Genomic DNA, 10,497 nt, shown 5'->3' on the forward strand with positions numbered 1-10,497 from the left:
ACTCGTTTAATCAAGGTATGCTTTATTCAAGTATATGATAGTTACAATGATCTTTTTCCTCATTTAAATTTAGACTCTAGGACTAGGCATCCATATTTCAATATAAGTCATACATTGTGCAATAACAAGGTCCATGGCAAAAAATGTTGTTAATTCTTTGCAATCTTTTAGGCTTCAACATCCTGCGTTTTGCAACATCTTCAAATGTTTAGTATCGTGTGTATTTTTGCTTTGAGCAACAATATGATTTGAGATATTATCATTGCTTCACATCTTTCAATAGATCAATATAAGGCATTTGCACCTTCCGCACTTAGGTCATGATGCCAAACATTCACTTTAATTCTTCAATATGTCATATATTTTCGATACAAGGCATTGAGTTCATTCTTTTAATCTTCCTTTTAGGCTCATCAAATTTTGAACCATATGCATCTCATCTTGACTAGTTTTTTAGAGTAATATCTTAGACAGATAAGACTTAGTCCTATCAACTTGATACTAGCACATTCAAATCTATCATTCCTTCTTAGTTGAAGTAAAACTTTGATCAATGATAGATATCTTACATTCTAGGCATCAAGTAGACTTCTTATAGATTCACTAGTTTCATGTTCATCTTTGAACATCTTCATCATTGTTAGAAAATTTAGTGATAAATACATACCTTTTATTGTGCAGGCTGATAACTTTGATGGTTTGTTTGAGGATTACACTTCATAATTGTCATAGAACATCCTCTCATTTTTTTTGGCAGAGTCATGCTTGCTCTGTGACCAAAAAGCTATTCAATACTTCATCCTTGTCATCTTTTACTAGTATATCTTCAGACAAAGATATTTCGAGGTTTCCTTTTGGCTACTTACTCCAAAGTTGCACTGGATCAACTTCACCTTCTAAGTTCCTTGGTCTTTATATCTAAGATTCTTCAACTCCCTACAATAGATCCTGAGGCTTTTCAACCTCTTGTAAATTGCTTCTGAGGTTATTTGCTTTCTCTGAAATTCATCCCTAAGACTTTTAGGTCTTGAGGCATTCCTCAGTCTATTAAAATTACCTTCAACATAATTTGAAGAATGAATCACAGTCCTTTTAATAATGAATTTGACCTTAAAATAAGGTTCCTTTTATTCTGTATGACGATAGATAACTTGTCAAGGTTGCTTCATCTACTTCAGATAATTTTGGCATCTTCAAGATCTAAGATGTCATGATCTGGTTTAACTATATTTTGGTGACACTTAGTAGATTTATTGTACTTGACTTATGCTCCACGACAGGATATGCATTAATAAATCAAGATTGTAACTAAAGCAAATTGAAGACAAGTTAAGGCAACTCTTGGTTATTGTTTGTGTTTTCCCATATCTCGTGAGATTCCTATAATAGGTTATGAGATTATTTAGCCTTCTTAGCTTCAATTTTTTAAATTCCTGAGGCATTCGATCCTTTTAACACATGGAATGAGGTTTAAAGACTTAGGGCTTCAACCCAGAACTTTATTTAGTAGATCAGAACTTTATCCTCTCTTTGACTTGGTCACAAACACTTATTTTGCTAATGTGGTCAGAATTCAAGGCTACTCTTAAACCCTAACTCTAATCCCATGTTGATTTTTCGAATGGTCATATATACTAATAATTACTTCTAATGATTAGGATCTTTTACACATTTTTATCCATTATTTCATCATTAATAAATTACACAGAAGACATAAATAATATAATATTTATGACAGTGGGATCATGAAGAGACAACCACACAAAAAACACAATAGTTTACCCTGGGAAAGCCCACATGAGGGAAGAACCCAATAACATTTTCCTTAGAGAAAAATTTCTTTTCAACAAGACACACCTAGACATCTGAGTCATTACAAGGTCAATCTAGCCAACAAAATAAGCTAGGTTAAACCTGGTCCCTCTGCCTCCTGGTCAACTCAACTGGCTACCTAATAAATTCAATCTAGTCTGCTTCTGGAGCATAATTCCAACCTCATACTTTGACCTAGACATACTCGTTCCTACCGCCTTCTAATTCACAGAAATTCAATCCTTCCATAGAGATTTGCTACCTCAGAAATTTGATTCTTCCATGGAGTACTTCCTTAGAGATTCAGTCCTTCAAAAAAAAATTCCTTCATCTGATCTCGGGCATACTTCTTTGCTTCCTTAGATATACCTTTTCGTTGTCCTCAAATTTGTCCTCTTTTATTGCTTCAAAGATACTTCTTTGTTGCCTCAGACAGGTTGGATCACTTGCTTCAAACAAATCAAACTTTTTGCTTGAGAATGACGGTTGAATGTCTCATTGCACTGAGAGGTGCTCTCCAACCCAGTATGGAAGAGATGTTGTAATTTCTTGTCCTTTCTTGTTAAACATTTTGACTCAGTCAAATTAAACAAAAAAAAAAAAAAAGGAAATAAAATAAATTTTATAAACTCTCAAATGTGGTATCAGAGATGTAATTTTTAACATTTTGACTTAGTCAAATTACGTAAAAAAACAAAATAAAATTAAAAAAAAGAGAGAGATTATAGTTATTAGTAAAACATTCTGACTCCAATGTAAAAATAAAATAATAAAACAATAAATAATAATATACCAATAAAATATAATAAAAACATAAAATTAATTAACTAAAATTAAATAGCCAATTTACCCTTATGAAACATTTTGGCTCACGATTTTCACAACCCATAGTTTTTTCCCATGGTATTCTTCTCTAATATAGTCTATAAAAAACAATTATTTAATTAAAATAAAAACAGTCAATTTACTGTTATGTAAACATTTTAACTTATCTTTTTTCACAACCCATGGCTTTTTCTCATGGTATTCTTCTATAATGTAGCCTATTTAAAGGTATAAAATTCTAATAAAATTTCCACACATTAAATAACCAATTGTCAATTTGTTGTGCCAAATTTGAATATTTTTGTGGCACAACTATATATAGGCACACGAATTAGGACATTGAGTTGTTAATCTCGCAAGTGGTAAGCCTTCCCTTGCAGAACACCAAAATTTCTTAATTTAAAAATAAAATAAGAAGAAGAGTTATTTTCTCTTTATTCCATTTGAATGATTTTGATTCATGTATCTATAGTTTTATGTCTGAAAATTAGGCTTTAGTTTTATATCAAAGTGTATTATAGGTAACTTAAAAAAAATAGGGAATCTCATTTCAATGATTTTGATTTATGTATCTATAGTCCTTATGTCTGAAAAATTAGGCTTTACTTTTGTATAATTATTGTTGTGCTCCAGCATGAGAGTGTTTTATAGGCAACCAATTTGAGATTTGAATCCTTTCGTGTGAGAGCTATATATAAACACAGACTGAGTTATCAATCTCACATGTGGCTATTATTGGTAAATGTAAGCCTTCCCTTGTAGAACAGAAATTAGGTTGTATTTTTGTATCATAATGTCTTCTAGGCAAAGTTTTTTAAAAATTTAGGGAAAAAAATTGATAACTTTTTTTGTTATAATTTCTCAATTTAAAAATAAAAATAAAAACAAGAGTTATTTTATTTTTATTTTAAATTTTGTGCCTTCTTACTTTGAAACTACTTTTGTTCCCTTTGTGAATTCACCACCTTTGGAGCTATCCCTCATTGATCTTCTCACACTTATCATTTGTCTTTGACTCCAAACCATCCTAAGTTTGCACACCCATGTCATCCTTAGTGCTCTCAAACTTAGTATCATAGTCACCTCTGATGTTCTTGCATCAACGTCACCAAATGAACTAAGAAGCATGCCCTTGTGCTTAGGTGCCATACCCTCATCTTAATTGCCACTACAATTCTTTATTTTAGCACACTACTCTCTTTTTGGACCAATGATCTTCCATATTCATTGCTTCCACCTAGCTTTTCACTTGTCATGGTAGTCTTCACGACATCTACTTTGTACTAGAGTTGTTAATCACTTTTACAACATCTACCTAAGTCACCAATTTTTTAGTTGTCTATGCCTCTCTATGTTTGTAGTGTCTCCACTTACTTACTTTAGTCTACACTCTTTTGCAATCTTTGTCATTTTCTTCATATTTCTCATGTATTTATCATCTTCATTCTATTACCAACATTCTCCTCTTTCTACATATCATTCTGCAAGGTCTCATCTTCCTTGTGCCATAACTATTCCCCTTACGATACCACTTGTGAAACAAACAATGGTTGGCCCAAAACTCATACCAACTCAACTGATAATGAACAAACTCTCATACTGACATTACTTCCCTATGGTGCCCCTTCACAACCTTCAAAGCATCATTGTTTCTCCTAAACTACTACCCAATGATATTTGAAACATTTTTTCAACCATGGAACTTAGGGATTATCCTTCTTTTCAAAATATAACTTGCATTCAAAGATTGAATCCAATAATCCAATTACTCATAAACATAATAGAACCTTTCTTCACTTTCATTCAATGCTCAACACATTCATAAGTGGACAAAGAAATACACACTAATTCACAACAATATGAAGATCATATTCCCATGTTTCATTAATATGTGGAATACAATTACAAATTACATACACTGGGAAATAATCTATTAAACTCAACCACTCAAATTTATTTTTGTTCTAACTATTTTCCAATCTTGTACCCTAACTATTAAATCCATCTACCACTACCACAACTCTAATATGTTAGGGCAAAGTCAATGTTTTCTTACAAACGCTCGATGGTCATTCCCCAATCACAAGCATGCTGACCTCTATCTCTTTGTGTCTTCCATTACTTAAATTTGTTTGTTTGCAACAATTTCCCAGGGCTATTTGCTTCCCTAATTCTTTCATCTTGTTTTTTTGTTGCATAAAACACTCCATTTTTCCCCCATATCTCTTCATCTTCATTGCTACCTTGATGGTCATTCCTCATCCATGCATCTATCATTTCAAAGCTATTCCTCTCATCATCTAATAACATTCCTAGTTGAACACTTTGCATACTTAGTGTTATCAAGACCAACCTCTGATCTCTTCCATTGGGATCAACAATTCACTTCCCTTTCATGCACGTGTTCTAATCTGGGAAAATCTAGGAAGTCCTCTTTTGCTTCCTCCATAGACTCTCTAAAACTCCTAAATGCCAATACATTTTTGTCACATGTCCTCTGCATATTGTACATCATTTTGTTTTAACATATGTTCATGTTCTTCCCATATATTCATCTTTAGAATCCCTTTGCTAGTGCACACATTCTCTTAGGTTGCAATCCACCTTAATAATCGTTCACTTAAGAATCAAAACCCTTTAATATGTCGAATGCCCCTTTTCATCATCTCAATGTTACCTATATTTTGATGCATTTAACACATTTTCTACCTCTATCATGTCTCTTTGGTCCACCAATCCTTGATGCCTCTCACAACCCATATCTTATCTTATATCATTCTAATGTGTTTGCTTGAGGTGGTGACCTCTAAAACAATGTAATCCTTAATGCATGCATCCTCCACATTGGAAACCTATTAATATCTCAATGTCTCCTTATTTTCTTAATACCAAATATACTTCAACCCTGCTCACTTTGAAACTACTCTCACGTCCTTTGCAAATTTTCCATTATTTGAGCTATCTCTAAGTGACACTCCCTAAGACTTATCATTTATCTTGGACTCCACAGTGGTCTTGATCCACAAATTCATGTCATCGTTGGTGTTCACATACTTAGTATTGCCATAATTTCTTGACACTCTTATGTTGCAAAATAGTTTAAAATTTTCTTATCATAGTTCAAAAATAGCAAGGAGCTAAAGAATTTTGTTATGGAGAAGTTTCGTAAACGGGTATGGGGAAAAGAGTTGGGTAGAAAGAAGAAGTACTACATTGAGGAATTCAACCCTATGTGTGATCTACAACAAAAATAGTTCATTGGAGTTAGCATTTCAAGGAGGGCAAAGGTTCTTATTGCTCAATTAAGAAACAACTCGCATCAACTTCAGCGTGAAATAGGACAGTGGAAAATGCTTAAAGAAGCTTGGGAAGAATGAGTGTGTACATTTTGCATGTTTGGGGCAATGGAATCGGAAAAACATTTCATTTTGGAAAATGATGCATTCAAAGACATCAAAGAAAGTTATGAGAATATGTTAGCATCAGTTTCTTGGGATCATCGTCAATTTAAATAAGAAAAGAATTGAATTGCAAAAAGTGAAAAATAAGGAATTAATGATCCCATAAACTAGTTTTAATCTAGTAGATGATAAAATAATTAGTAAAGCTACTAGGAATAAATACACAGAATCCCTTTCATCTATATTCGTTCAAATTGTTTTAGGGAATGTACTTCGTTCATTAGTAAAAATGGCAGAAGGAAGCTGCATATTAGCCTTTTTTGAAATTGTATTGGATGAAGTGGTTGGTGCTTTTTGGCTTACGTGGTTTGAGCTTTTTTGCTTTCTAGCTGTGAAAAACAATGGCTACATCCTCCTTGGCTGAGGCATCTTTTAGCATCCTACAACCCCATTCCTCCATTGGAAACAGTACTGGCGTATCTGATAGCAGCGTACGCGATCCCATTCCTCCGTTGGTAACAGAATTGGCGGTCTCTGATAGCACCGTTGGAAAGATAACTTCAGTGCTTATCGAGCATGAAGAGTGCAATGGGTTATTGCAATGGTGGAGGGATTCATTTATTTTCATTCAAATTTTGCATTTCTTCGCCTCTTGTCATCCTCCTCCTCTCGGGGTTGCCTGCAATGTGTTATGTCTTTTCCAGTCTGTATGTTTGGAGCTACATGTCTGTATGAGTCTCGTCTGGTCTATGTTTTTGGGTATATGTGCGTACGTCTGTGTGTGTCATATGTTTGGTATTCAGGTGTGCTCTGAGAGGTGGAGGTAGGCATCAAATCATTCAATCTGTAGAAGCATTCAGGGACTTAACCATTGCTGAATGATGTATCCTCATTTTCAATCACGATTCTGGTAATTTTATTTTCAAACCATTTATACGTATCTGTCTGAGAATGTATTACACACTAGATTTTAGATTAGCTCAACGAGTGAGGAATTCATTTGAGTTTAGTAATTTCATACAGCGATGTGAGATGATACTCATCTACATGCTCATCCTTGATTCTTGTAAATTAATACATTAGATTTTAGATTAGCTCAACGAGTGAGGAATTCATTTGAGTTTAGTAATTTCATACAGCGATGTGAGATGATACTCATCTACATGCTCATCCTTGATTCTTGTAAATTTATGTTTAGTATTACTTTGATCTGTCTTATTTCCTTGTTTTTCCCATTATCTAAGTTGTTCTCATTTTATCTGATGGCAGGCCGCTTATGATCATGGTGCACCAATAGATTATTCATAAAGAGGATAATTATGTTGTATCTCCAGAATTTCAATTATTCTTCATTCTTGAAGATCCGGTGGTAGGTTTGCTAATAGTGGTTATTGGGAGCTTGGATGAAGAATCTTAGTGTTTTGAGCTGCATGATCTTTGATCGGATCCCTTCAGGTGGGCTCTATCCATTTGTCGGCAAGATATCAGCCTCTTTCCTGGCTCCTACTTCACTCATTGTATGCCCAATGCTTTAAAGCCAGAAGCAGGCAGACAGTGGCTGGCCTGCTCCCCAGGCTTGGTCACTTTCTCAAGCTGTTGAATGTGTATTTTGATGCAAAGTTTATCTAGTTAAATAGGGGCTCTGGCCTCTGCTCCTTAGGGTAATAATGCTTTAACTTTTGGAATGCTTCATTGTGCCACTTTGTTGCAAGTGACTTCTAACTTGCAAAGAAATGCTACCTCACCTCATTTGAAACAGCGTCGATTTATTCGCAGAGGTGAAGAAGGGCGAGGGAGTTTTCGCATGCCATTTCTGCAAGCGGCGACTGTTAAGGAGAGGATAGATGGATCAATTTAGGTAGAGTGGAAAGTTGGGAATAGGCTCTGTCTGGTTGGGGTAAACTGTATTATTTGTTCATGTAGTTCCTAATGAGTTGGTTGATTCCTTCTCTGTAGTTCTCTCTTATAGATTGGCCTTTCCAACTCACTGTTGAGAAATCTAGGGCATTCAAAGTTAATAATTTCTCTACTTGATAATTGCTTGTGATATACTTTTACTTCTTAGCTTATGATCTTTTCTTTGTTAGCTTATTAATGTGTTCTCTTCATCAAGACAATTACCAATATGCACAATAAAAAACAAGTGACACAGTATATAGGCTTCTCAGCCAGGGCCAAAACCTCTCACCTCTTGAGAGGAAAACCTGATCAAAATTATTCTTCTAGATCTTCAATTGATAAGTACCAAGACCATGACACAGACCCTTGACTCTAGTATCCTCCCAAGAACCTTGTCACTAACCTTGATGCTCTGCCTCTTCCGTCCTTCACCTTTCTCCTTGATCTTGTTAATTTTAGGATAACAATGGTATGTTCTATGCTTAGAGAAATTTTACTTCAATTTCTTTATTAGCCCAATATCAATATCCAGTTTAGCAATCACATCATCATGATAGTAATGCAGATAGAACATAAACAATAACAATAGAAGACAATTCAAGACAAGAGGACACAAGATATGGCACCAGCGAGGGACAAACCCCAATGTGGGGAAACCCTTGATCAATTCTTCTTATAATTCTTCAAAAGTTCAACAGAGAGAGTACAATATACAATTTTCACTTGCCCAATCAAAGTGAAATCTGATCAGTCAAATAGCAGTAACGACAAGCCCTAACCAGAAAGTCAACGCTGGTCAATAGGGTAGAATTCTTCCTCCAATTCAGCTTGGTGAAACCCAGTCAACTCGACCTCCAACAACAAGTCAAATCAGCCCAAAAACAGTCTGAAAAAGTCTAGTCAAACTTGGTCAACAAAAGTCAACGCAACAGAGAGCCCTAGCACAGTCAACGCTGGTCAAACAGAGGTCAAATTGCCTCGGATTTCATGCCCAGAACTGCAGCTTGCTCAAACAGAAATCCTCCACCCAAAACTGCACTCAAAATAGGTCAACGCAAGTCAAATCAGCCTCTTGCAATTTCGGACAACGCTGGTCAATGGCTGGAACAAAAAACCCTTCCCTTCTTTGCACATGTGGAGAGCTGCCTCTGAAATTCATACCCAATCAATGAAGGAGAGAGAAGATTGTGAGTGAGTGAAGTGTCCAAATGAGGAGGCACCTTGTATTTATATGCAAACGTTGAGGATGAATAGACGTGACTGTTGGGCTTCTGAGCCTACATGAGTTCGCTGGCCGACCTTGACAATTTGTCCATGATCAAAAAAAATTCATAATTCCATTTGTACATGTCAGAATGGGATGATCTTTAGATCAATCCTACACCTCTCGGAGAGAGTAATACAATAAAAATATGAGCTACCTCATATGTGCTGTCCTATGTGAAGTTTGGCCCTAGTTGCCAAAATTAACACTCCTCAACTAGGGAGAACTTTACCTGCCAAAGTGTCTGACAATCTGTACCATCCCTGTCTCTGCTCTGCTGAACCATGAAAAAAGAAGAAATGATTGAGAAACCATTCTCCACTCACTCAAAGTCAGTCTCCAATAATAGAGTGTGTCATACCACTCTTAACCGACTCGAAGTCAGTTTCCATTGATCCCAGATCAATATCAACATCCTAACATAGGGAGTATGGTAGTACACGATGCATCCATCGATAGTACTATGGTCCCTATTCTCATTTCCCTACTCAATGGCCAGATGAGAAGTACTTCCCATGAGTCCTGGATTGCATGGGTAGGATGTGATGGTAGGAGAAGGTGAACCACTCGTTTTGGTCATATGCCATATGAGAAGGTGAACCACTCATCCTATGGATATGTAACCATGGGGTATCACAGGGGAAGGTGAACCACTCACCCTGTACATCGCCCACCATTAGGGGAAGGTGAACCACTCACCCTATGGTCGCTCATCACTCCAAGAAGTACCGCAAGTCCCCCGGAGCTCCCAGAGCTCAACATCCATCTCATACAGGACCCTCATAAGAGGGTAGGATGTGCCGGTAGGAGAAGGTGAACCACTCATCTTGCTCATATGCCATAGGAGAAGGTGAACCAATCATCCTATGGATATGTCACCATGGATGTGCCGGTAGAAGAAGGTGAACCACTCATCCTGCTCATATGCCATAGGAGAAGGTGAACCACTCATCCTACTCATATGCCATAGGAGAAGGTGAACCACTCATCCTATGGATATATCACCATGGGGTATCATAGGGGAAGGTGAACCACTCACCTTGTACATAGCGCACCATTAGGGGAAGGTGAACCACTCACCTTGTACATCACGCACCATTAGGGAAAGGTGAACCACTCATCCTATGGTCACTCATCGCTCCAAGAAGTACCCCAAGCCCCCCAGAGCTCCCAGAGCTCAACATCCATCTCATACGGGACCCTCATAAGAGGTTCTCTCCACGACTCCAAGTCGTTCATGGAAGGTCAAGAATTTGACCTTCCCTAGGGGCTTCGTAAGAATATCAACGACCTGAT

Source organism: Pinus tabuliformis, chromosome 6, assembly GCF_031772625.1.
Source record: "Pinus tabuliformis cultivar Carrire ecotype Pingquan chromosome 6, CPIR1, whole genome shotgun sequence".
Lineage (NCBI taxonomy): Eukaryota > Viridiplantae > Streptophyta > Pinopsida > Pinales > Pinaceae > Pinus > Pinus tabuliformis.